The following is a 12,318-nucleotide window of genomic DNA, read 5'->3' on the forward strand; positions in this document are numbered from 1 at the left end:
TCAAGCTGCATTTTCATTCGATTCGCGAGTACATCGAAGATGGAGAAGTAAAGATTTGCAAAGTACACACTGATCTGAATGTTGCGGATCCGTTGACTAAAGCTCTCCCTAGGGCAAAGCATGACCAACACCGAGAATGCCATGGGTGTTAGGTACCTTACAATGTAATCTAGATTATTGACTCTAGTGCAAGTGGGAGACTGTTGGAGATATGCCCAAGAGGCAATAATAAAGTGGTTATTATATATCTTTATGTTTATGATAAATGTTTGCATACCATGCTATAATTTTATTAACCGAAACATTGATACATGTGTGGTATGTGAACAACAAGGAGTCCCTAGTAAGCCTCTTGTGTAACTAGCTTGTTGATTAATAGATGATCATCGTTTCATGATCATGAACATTGGATGTTACTAATAACAAGGTTATGTCATTGATGAATGACGTAATGGACACACCCAATTAAGCGTAGCATAAGATCACGTCATTAAGTTCATTTGCTATAAGCTTTCCGATACATAGTTACCTAATCCTTCGACCAGGAGATCATGTAAATCACTTATGCCGGAAGGGTACTTTGATTACATCAAACGCCACTGCGTAAATGGGTGGTTATAAAGGTGGGATTAAGTATTCGGAAAGTATGAGTTGAGGCATATGGATCAAGAGTGGGATATTGTCCATCCCGATGACGGATAGATATACTCTGGGCCCTCTCGGTGGAATGTCGTCTAATTAGCTTGCAAGCATATGAATGGTTCATAAGAGATGACATACCACGGTACGAGTAAAGAGTACTTGCCAGGAGACGAGGTTGAACGAGGTATAGAGATACCGATGATCAAACATCGGACAAGTAAAATATCGCGTGACAAAGGGAATCGGTATCGTATGTAAATGGTTCAATCAATCACTATGTCATCGTTGAATATGTGGGAGCCATTATGGATCTCCAGATCCCGCTATTGGTTATTGGTCGGAGAGAGGTCTCAACCATGTCTGCATAGTTCGCGAACCGTAGGGTGACACACTTAAGGTTTGATGTCGTCTAAGTAGATATGGAATATGGAATGGAGTTCGAAGTTTACTTCGGAGTCTCGGATGGGATCCAGGACATCACGAGGAGTTCCAGAATGGTCCGGAGAATAAGATTCATGTATAGGAAATCATTTTCAAAGTTTGAAAATGATCCGGTTCATTTATGGAAGGTTCTAGAAGGTTATAGAAAAGTCCGGAAGAAATCACCATGGAAGGTGGAGTCCCTCTCCACCTAGCATGGCCGGCCAGCCTAAGGGGGGAGGAGTCCCAGGTGAACTCCACCCATGGTGGCCGGCCACCCCCCCAAGGAAGGGGTGGGAGTCCCACCGTGAGTAGGAGTCCCACCTTGGGTAGGTTTCCCACCTTATGGCAAGTTTTGGGTTGGGGTCTTATTCGAAGACTTGTAGTCCAACTCTTGGGGGTTCCACCTATAAAAAGAGGGACAAGGGGAGGGGGCCGGCCACTCAAGCCACCCACCTTGGCCGCACCCCTTGAGGCCGGTGCCCCCCTCTCCCCAAACCCTAGCCGTCTCTCCTCCTCCACCTCTCCCGCAGCGCATAGGCGAAGCCCTGCCGGAGATCACCACCACCGCCACCACGTCGTCGTGCAGCCGGGATTCCGAGGAGGATCTACTACTTCCGCTGCCCGCTGGAACAGGGAGAAGGACGTCTTCATCAACACCGAACGTGTGACCGAGTACGGAGGTGCTGCCCAACTGTGGCACCGTCAAGATCTTCTACGCGCTTTTGAAAGCGGCAAGTGATCATCTTCTGCAACAACGAGATCTAATCTCGTAGGCTTTGGAAATCTTCAAGGGTTAGTCTCGTGATCCCCTCGTTTCTACCATCTTCTAGATTGCATCGTGGCTTGGTTTTCGTTCTTGCGGTAGGAATTTTTTTTTCTATGCTACGAATCCCATCAGAAACTGCTGTGAGATAGGTGGCACAAACAGAATGAGAGCCCTTTCTATATTTTCCTGCTCTATTGCTTGATGCTCTAAGTCTTGTTGCTGAATAAGCATATTATCTTCCAACTGAAACTCCATAAGTACATCCACAGCAGCAGAATCTCCCTCTACTACAACACCAGGTGCAGCAGAAAAAACTTGTGGTGCAACAATGTTTGAAATTGCTGCAGCCACTCCAACAGGTGCAACAACAATATCCTGTGGTGCAGAAATGTTTATATTTGCTGCAGCCATCACTTCATCTGCATCAACATCCACACGCAAAACTTCTCCTTGAATCTGGTTTGCTAATAAGTCAGCTTGTTGTAAGACTACTGCAGGAGGTTGAACACCAAGCTGCTCATTCATCATCACTGTCTGAACTGCAGGTGTTGGGTAAGGAGCAACAGTGACTTCAGAAGCTGTGTCATCAATCATATCTGCAGGTAAATCAGCAGGTGCAGCAGGTTGGGCAGGAGCAGGCATAGGTTCTTGAGGAGCATCATTCCACCCATCAGCAGGGTACTCAGGGAGAACAAACATATTGTTATCAGGGACTAAGCCACCAGGCAGGGGATGGGGATTTCCATCTAGATGCATGGGATCTTCATTGGTAGGGATCACATCAGCAAACTCTGATGAAAGGACATACACAACAGCAGTCCAGGAACGCCTTATACCAGTAAAACGACCCACTAATGGCTGTCTGAAAACCACATCACAAGGCACTAACTGAACAGAGGAATAAGTCACATATACTAAAATTCTGCACTTCATCGGATCACGAGAGAACCAGTAGTGAAAATCACCAAAGGTATTGGCTTCCTCCCTAATACATCCATCATTACAAAAATCCAGCGGTACCCCAATGAACATTATCCAACCATTGCGAGCCCCTTGATGCACACGATACCCAGGCCCCTCATTGTGATTCTCAAAGCGTATGAAGTGATGTGGCCCAAAATCACGCAGAGGATGATCAACTAAGCCAGCACGGGCAACAGGGCTACGCATCTGATATAAACCAACTCCATAGAACCAAGATTGGAAGTTAATCACCTCAAAACCAAGACTGACGATGAAGTCTCTCACGAGATGCAGCAGATCATGCAGATCCTGGGCAGGAGGTTTAGGCTCGACCACCGCGATGCAGAAGGACTCAAACTGATCTGGGGTGAAGTGCGTCGGCGTGACGAAGGTGCGAGGCAGGCGAAGGACACCTCCATCGATGATCCCATGGCCACGCGGAAGGAAGCGATGAGGGTCAAGCTCGAAGTTGGCCATTGCATCCGAGGAGGAGCACACAGAAGGAGGTGGCGGCGCTGTGCCAGGGCAAGGTGGTGGTGGTGGTTTGTTAGAAGCAGGGGAAGGCGAGTCGGCAGGGTCTCTCCTGTGCAATTCTGCCATCTAGCACGTCTCTCCTGTGCAATTCTGCCATGCCATGTTCACTCATATGTCCAAGACGCATATGCGACAGATTATTTTTACCAGGTTCATCAGGAATAAGAGCAGCAGCAATACCAGACAAAGTGCTACCTCTAAGAACATATAACTTTGCAGAATTCATATCACCAATCATGTGAACGAGAGAACCTTTTGATACCTTCAGAACTCCACGAGAACCGGAGTGTTTGTACCCCTCAACATCAAGGGTACTGAGAGAGATCAGATTTCTGGCCATGCCAGGTATATGCCTCACATCTGTCAGAGTGCGTGTCATGCCATCATGCATCTTGATATGAACGGAGCCAATGCCCACGATCTCACGTGGGTTGTTATCTCCCATACACACACATCTCCACTCTGCACAAACTCATAAGAACTGAACCAATCTTTGTTACAGCAAATATGAAACGAACATGCAGAATCAAGGACCCACTCATCATTACCAGAAACACAACCAGCAAACACAACTAGGCAATCGCCATCAGAATTATCACTGGAAACAACAGTAGCCTTACCATCACCCTCAGATTTGTTTTTTCGGTTGGTAAGTACCATTTCTTTTCTCTTTGTTCTGCAACTTCCAGCAATCATCAATATTGTCGCTAGTTTTCTTACAATACTTGCAGAACTTACAATCTCGTCCCTTGGACTTTGAGCGATCTCTGTCGGTCTTGCTCTTATCTCTTTTGTAGTTGTTGTTTCTGTTCTCGGTCCTGCCTCGGACCTGCAGTGCTTCTGCCTTAGATGACGAACCCTCTGCATGCACCATAGATTTCATCTTTTCCCTCTGCTGGAGGGCCTCATAAACTTCAGCAAGGGTTAGTTCATCACGATTGTATAAGAAGGTGTCTCAAAAATTCGCAAATGAATTAGGCAACAAGACTAAAAGTATAAGAGCGAGATCCCCATCATCATAATTTACCTCAATTGACAGCAAATCAGAAACAATCTCTCTAAAGATCGTTAGGTGATTCATCATTGACGCACCTTCTTGCAGCTTGTGCGAGAACAACTTCATCTTCACATGCATCTTAATGGTTAGATCTTTAGACATGCATATCGATTCCAGTTTGAACCACAGCGCCGCTGCGGATTTCTCAGCCAACACTTCCTGCAAGATATTGTTGGATAGATGAAGCTGAATTAATGAAAAAGCCTGGCGGTCTTTCCTCTTTTCATCATCGGTCCAGGTCTTGGCATATTTCTTGCCAAATCCATCAAGAGCTTCATCCAGATCAGAAGATTGGCTAAGGATCGCCCTCATATTCACTTGCCACAGATAATATCTCGTGGTATAATCTAGCTGCGGTAGATCGAACTTCAAGGAAGACATGTCGCAAACCCTAGATTGAAAACACGGGCTCTGATACCACTTGATATAAATGCGACAAGCAAATAACGAAGAACAATAAAGGAAAACGTAGCGGAGACACAAGATTTAACGTGGAAAACCCCTTCCAACATAGAAGGGAAAAAACCACAGGCGCCAGCCAACAAAACTTCACTATATCGGGGAGTGTTTACAAACGCCGTGGGTTATCTTATAATCTGATAAACCCTAGCCGGTGGCTTACAAGATGTATATATAGGCGGTGCCAACGATCCGTACCGTACCGGCACAAGCCTACCGGCGACGGGCCTATCGGCAACGAACCTGAGGAGTTGACTGATACGTCACCAACGTATCGATAATTTCTTATGTTCCATGCCACATTATTGATGATATCTACATGTTTTATACACATTATATGTTGTATTTATGCATTTTCCGGCACTAACCTATTAACGAGATGCCGAAGAGCCGATTCTTGTTTTCTCGCTGTTTTTGGTTTCGAAATCCTAGTAAAGAAATATTCTCGGAATTGGACGAAATCAACGCCCGGGGTCCTATTTTGCCACGAAGCTTCCGGAAGACCGAGGGAGAGTCGAAGTGGGGCCACGAGGTAGCGACACACCGGGCGGCGCGGCCCGGGCCCTGGCCGCGCCGGCCTATGGTGTGGGCCCCTCGTGACACCCCTTTACCTGCCCTTCCGCCTACAAATAGCCTTCGTCGCGAAACCCCCGTACCGAGAGCCACGATACGGAAAACCTTACTGAGACGCCGCCGCCGCCAATCCCATCTCGGGGGATTCCGGAGATCGCCTCCGGCACCCTGCCGGAGAGGGGATTCATCTCCCGGAGGACTCTTCACCGCCATGGTCGCCTCCGGAGTGATGAGTGAGTAGTTCACCCCTGGACTATGGGTCCATAGCAGTAGCTAGATGGTTGTCTTCTCCTCATGTGCTTCATTGTCGGATCTTGTGAGCTGCCTAACATGATCAAGATCATCTATCTGTAATTCCATATGTTGTGTTTGTCGGGATCCGATGGATAGAGAATACTATGTTATGTTGATTATCAATCTATTACCTATGTGTTGTTTATGATCTTGCATGCTCTCCGTTATTAGTAGAGGCTCGGCCAAGTTTTTACTCTTAACTCCAAGAGGGAGTATTTATGCTCGATAGTGGGTTCATGCCTCCATTAAATGCGGGACGGTGACGAGAAAGTTCTAAGGTTGTGGATGTGCTTGTTGCCACTAGGGATAAAACATTGATGCTATGTCCGAGGATGTAGTTATTGATTACATTACGCACCATACTTAATGCAATTGTCTGTTGTTTTGCAACTTAATACTGGAAGGGGTTCGGATGATAACCTGAAGGTGGACTTTTTAGGCATAGATGCATGCTGGATAGCGGTCTATGTACTTTGTCGTAATGCCCAATTAATTCTCACAATACTCATCATATCATGTATGTGCATTGTTATGCCCTCTCTATTTGTCAATTGCCCGACTGTAATTTGTTCACCCAACATGCTATTTATCTTATGGGAGAGACACCTCTAGTGAGCTGTGGACCCCGGTCCATTCTTTCATCTGAAATACAAATCTGCTGCAATACTTGTTCTTTACTGTTCTTGCAAACAATCATCATCCACACTATACATCTAATCCTTTGTTACAGCAAGCCGGTGAGATTGACAACCTCGCTATTTCGTTGGGGCAAAGTACTTTGGTGGTGTTGTGCAGGTTCCACGTTGGCGCCGGAATCTCTGGTGTTGCGCCGCACTACATCCCGCCGCCATCAACCTTCAACGTGCTTCTTGGCTCCTCCTCGGTTCGATAAACCTTGGTTTCTTTTCTGAGGGAAAACTTGCTGCTGTGCGCATCATACCTTCCTCTTGGGGTTCCCAACGAACGTGTGAGTTACACGCCATCAAGCTCTTTTTCTGGCGCCGTTGCCGGGGAGATCAAGACACGCTGCAAGGGGAGTCTTCACAATCCAATCTCTTTACTTTGTTTTTGTCTTGCTTTATTTTATTTACTACTTTGTTTGCTGCATTATATCAAAACACAAAAAAATTAGTTGCTAGCTTTACTTTACTTACTGTCTTGCACTCTATATCAAAAACACAAAAAAATTAGTTACTTGCGTTTACTTTATCTAGTTTGCTTTATTTACTACTGTTAAAATGGTCACTCCTGAAAATACTAAGTTGTGTGACTTCACAACCACAAATAATAATGATTTCTTATGCACACCTATTGCTCCACCTGCTACTACAGCAGAATTCTTTGAAGTTAAACCTCGCTTTCTTGAATCTTGTTATGAGAGAGCAATTTTCCGGTGTTAGTTTTGATGATGCTTGCTGCCCATCTCAATAATTTTGTTGAATTGTGTGAAATGCAAAAGTATAAAGATGTAGATGGTGACATTATAAAATTAAAATTGTTTCCTTTCTCATTAAGAGGAAGAGCTAAAGATTGGTTGCTATCTCTGCCTAAGAATAGTATTGATTCATGGACTAAATGCAAGGATGCTTTTATTGGTAGATATTATCCCCCTGCTAAAATTATATCTTTGAGAAGTAGCATAATGAATTTTAAACAATTAGATAATGAACATGTTGCTCAAGCTTGGGAAAGAATGAAATCTTTGGTTAAAAATTGCCCAACCCATGGATCGACTACTCGGATGATCATCCAAACCTTTTATGCAGGACTGAACTTCTCTTCGCGGAACCTATTGGATTCAGCTGCTGGAGGTACCTTTATGTCCATTACTCTTGGTGAAGCAACAAAGCTCCTTGATAATATGATGATTAATTACTCTGAATGGCACACGGAAAGAGCTCCACAAGGTAAGAAGGTAAATTCTGTTGAAGAGTCCTATTCCTTGAGTGATAAGATTGATGCTATTATGTCTATGCTTGTGAATGATAGGACTAATGTTGATCCTAATAATGTTCCGTTAGCTTCATTGGTTGCCCAAGAAGAACATGTTGATGTGAACTTCATTAAAAATAATAATTTCAACAACAATGCTTATCGGAACAATTCTAGTAATAACTATAGGCCATATCCTTATAATAATGGTAACGGTTATGCCAATTCTTATGGGAATTCTTACAACAATAATAGGAACACACCCCCTGGACTTGAAGCTATGCTTAAAGAATTTATTAGTACACAAACTGCTTTTAACAAATCTGTTGAAGAAAAGCTCAATAAAATTGATATTCTCGCTTCTAAGGTTAATAGTCTTGCCTCTGATGTTGATCTTTTGAAATTGAAAGTTATGCCTAATAAGGATATTGAAAATAAAATTGTTACTACAGAAAATGCCATCCAAGTTAGAATTAATGAGAATATAAGATTGATGGCTGAATTGCATGCTAAGTGGGAAAGAGAAGAAAATGAAAAACTAGCTAAAGAGAATAATGTAGCTAAAGTTTGGACTATTACCACCACTAGTAATGTTAATGATTCACATGTTGCTGCACCTCCTACTATCAATAATAAAATAATTGGTGTTGGCGATGTTACTACTCCTAGTGCAAAGCGTGCAAAATTGCCCGAAACTGCTAAAACTGCTGAAACTGCTTGTGATAAAACTGCTGAAATTTTTTCCAACATTGGGGATGATGATCCCATTGCTTTAGATTGTAATGGTTTGGATTTTGATGATTGCCACATCTCTGAAGTTATAAAGTTCTTACAAAAACTTGCTAAGAGTCCCAATGCTAGTGCTATAAACTTGGCTTTCACAAAACATATTACAAATGCTCTCATAAAAGCTAGAGAAGAGAAACTAAAACTTGAAACTTCTATTCCTAGAAAGTTAGAGGATGGTTGGGAGCCCATCATTAAGATGAAGGTCAATAACTTTGATTGTAATGCTTTATGTGATCTTGGTGCAAGTATTTCCGTTATGCCTAAGAAAATTTATAATATGCTTGACTTGCCACCATTGAAGAATTGTTATTTGGATGTTAATCTTGTTGATAATGCTATAAAGAAACCTTTGGGGAGAGTTGATAATGTTCGCATTACCGTTAACAATAACCTTGTCCCCGTTAATTTTGTTGTCTTGGATATTGAATGCAATGCATCTTGTCCCATCATATTGGGAAGACCTTTTCTTCGAAATGTTGGTGCTACCATTGATATGAAGGAAGGTAATATTAAATCAATTTCCTCTCAAGAAAGGTATGGACCACTTCCCTAGAAAGAGAATGAAGTTACCTTTTGATTCTATTATTAGAACAAATTATGATGTTGATGCTTCGTCTCTTGATAATACTTGATACACACTTTCTGCGCCTAGGCTGAAAGGCGTTAAAAAAGCGCTTATGGGAGACAACCCATATTTTTACTACAGTATTTTTGTTTTATATTTGAGTCTTGGAAGTTGTTTACTACTGTAGCAACCTCTCTTTATCTTAGTTTTGTGCTTTGTTGTGCCAAGTAAAGTCGTTGATAGTAAGGTTCATACTAGATTTGGATTGCTGCACAGTTACAGATTTCTTTGCTGTCACGAATTCCGACCTGCCTCTCTGTAGGTAGCTCAGAAAATTAAGCCAATTTACGTGCGTGATCCTCAGATATGTACGCAACTTTCATTCAATTTGGGAATTTTCATTTGAGCAAGTCTGGTGCCTCAATAAAATCCATCTTTATGGACAGTTCTGTTTTGACAGATTCTGCCTTTTATTTCGCATTGCCTCTTTTGCTATGTTGGATGAATTTCTTTGATCCATTAATGTCCGAGTAGCTTTATGAAATGTCCAGAAGTGTTAAGAATGATTATGTCACCTCTGAACATGTTAATTTTTATTGTGCACTAACCCTCTAATGAGTTGTTTCGAGTTTGGTGTGGAGGAAGTTTTCAAGGATCAAGAGAGGAGAATGATGCAATATGATCAAGGAGAGTGAAAGCTCTAAGCTTGGGGATGCCCCGGTGGTTCACCCCTGCATATTTTAAGAAGACTCAAGCGTCTAAGCTTGAGGATGCCCAAGGCGTCCCCTTCTTCATCGACAACATTATCAGGTTCCTCCCCTGAAACTATATTTTTATTCCGTCACATCTTATGTACTTTGCTTGGAGCGTCGGTTTGTTTTTGTTTTTGTTTTGTTTGAATAAAATGGATCCTAGCATTCATTGTGTGGGAGAGAGACACGTGACATAGGCATCCCAAATGGGCCTGCCAAAGATAGTACCCGGGGTTTAATGAAGGCCCACTACCCGAAGAATAAGAAGGTTCGAGAGCCCAAGATATATTAAGGAAAGTAGAATTGTAATAGGAAGTATTGTTTGTAATCTGGCGGGATGAGTTAGAAACCGTCCCGGACTCTGTAACTTGTACAAAACGAAACCCTCGGCTCCACCTCTTATATAAAGGGGGAGTCGAGGGACGAGGAGATCATCGAATCATTGTTCACAAACCCTAGTTTTCATAATCGTCGAGTACTTTTCGGCTGAAACCTTCGAGATCTACTTGCCCTCTACTTCTAACTAAACCCTAGCCTATAATCCGTTGGCATTGACAAGTTAATCCCTTGTCAATTGGCGCCGTCTGTGGGAATTAGAGGCGTAAGGATCTGGTCTCGATGGCACGTTCAAGATCTTCGACATCGTCAACCGGAAGCAACACTATGAATCGAGGTAAACAGATCGCTGCTGGTCTTGTTGATTTTGTTCCTCACCCACGTTTGGATGCATATGCGTATCTGGCGGAGCCCATGGAGATGACGTTCGGAAGGTTTCACTTTCGCGTCGAGAAGGAAGGATCATATCGTGTCGAAATTCCGATTTCGTCGGGATCGTCGGCGGTCGATTCCGATTTTTCAAGCTATGCATCGTCAACCGAGTCAGAAGAAGAAACTTCGGCAACACGTTACGTCAGCATCAGAGCAAGAGAAAAACTCGCCAAGATCTTCAGCGACACATCGTTTGAGTCATCTGCGGACTCATATATAAGCGATAGCTCAAGCGATGTCGACAGTTACGACTTCATCGACAAATCCATCACAGTGGGCAAGGTCTTCATCAATCTCAACAATGATGTCACCAAACCCAACATAGATCTGAGTACAAAATATCATCAGATTTATGCTATCGAAAATCAAGAAGAAACATCGGAGGCTTTCGACGATTTGGGTAATCCATATGTCGATCCCTCAGATCTAAGGAGAGGTATGGGCACCAAATATGACGGGCCCACACCACGTGTCAGAGTTCAACTTCCGCAAGCAGCCTGGGATAGAGCTGCAAAAGCCCTAGATGGTTCGGAGCCAATGACGACAACAGCTACAGCTCAAGAACTGCAAGCTTATCAATATAGGCTCGCACGCACTTGCCGAGAGAAATAGAAAAAGCAGACGGCTGAGTTGAACGGGAGAAAGGAGGCAGCTTACGCATCCGGCGGGAGAAGGGCAGATCTAAGTCGACAATCTAGAGTTTCGGATGATAGCCACAGGGAGGCTCGGAACAAAGGAAGATCAAGGTTACAACACATACCCGAAGCAGAAAGAGAGCACTTGGTTCAAAACCTCGACATGTCCTTTATGTCGATAGATACAAGAGGAAATATTATCCCTAAGACACCAGAAGCTGGGTATATGGCGACACAAGCTTACATCCTCGCATCTAGGCCACCCCCAGGAGATCCAAGGGAAACATTATACAATATGGCGTTAGCAGGGTTGGAGCTATGGGGACGGCGTTTGTATCAACGCCTCCCGAAGGAGCGGCAAGGAAAAATAGTCCACGACCTGCGGCAGCAACGGCGGCGGTTCTCGAAGGACCAAGCGGAGCAAGAGACACGAGGAGCACAAGCAAGGGTCGATAGAGCGAGGCAAAGCAGAAGGGATCATCGGCAATCCCCGGAGCTTAACGACGAGGATATGTGCGGCCTGCCGTGCTTCACAAGGAGAGTACGAAAAACTCGAGTCCCGTCGGGATTTAAGTTGCCTGATCACTTCAAAAAATTCGACGGCTTGCAAGATCCAGAGGATTGGCTAATTGATTACCTCGAGACGGTGAAGTTAACTGGAGGAACCAGAGCAACAGCCATGCAAAGTATTTAGGTGCACTTAAGTGGAGCCGCACGATCTTGGATCAAAAAACTTCCGCCAGGATCTATCGATAGCTGGGAAAGTTTCGATGACGTATTCGTCAAAAACTTCAGGTCCACGTGCAAAAAACCTGCATCGTTAGAAGAGCTGAGAGCGTGCCGACAAAAGCCAGATGAGTCAATGAGAAAATACATCCAAAGGTGGAACATCATAAAAAACTCGGCAGAAAATATATCTGACGAGAGAGCAATAGATGCGTTCGTCGCGGGAATTAGGCGTGGAGATTTTGTCGAGGACTTAGGAAGGACCAATCCAAAGACAGTATCCGCGTTAATGGAGATAGCAAACAGATGGGCAGACGGAGAAGACGCTGTCCACAATAAACGACACGGGTCGCCGAGAGGAGGACCGTGGTCGAAATTATCAATCGAGGCGACGATTTCCTCGGCGGTATCCGAACTATGACGCCCCGGGGCAAATTTCG

Source organism: Lolium rigidum, chromosome 6 (assembly GCF_022539505.1).
Source record: "Lolium rigidum isolate FL_2022 chromosome 6, APGP_CSIRO_Lrig_0.1, whole genome shotgun sequence".
Taxonomy (NCBI): Eukaryota; Viridiplantae; Streptophyta; class Magnoliopsida; order Poales; family Poaceae; genus Lolium; species Lolium rigidum.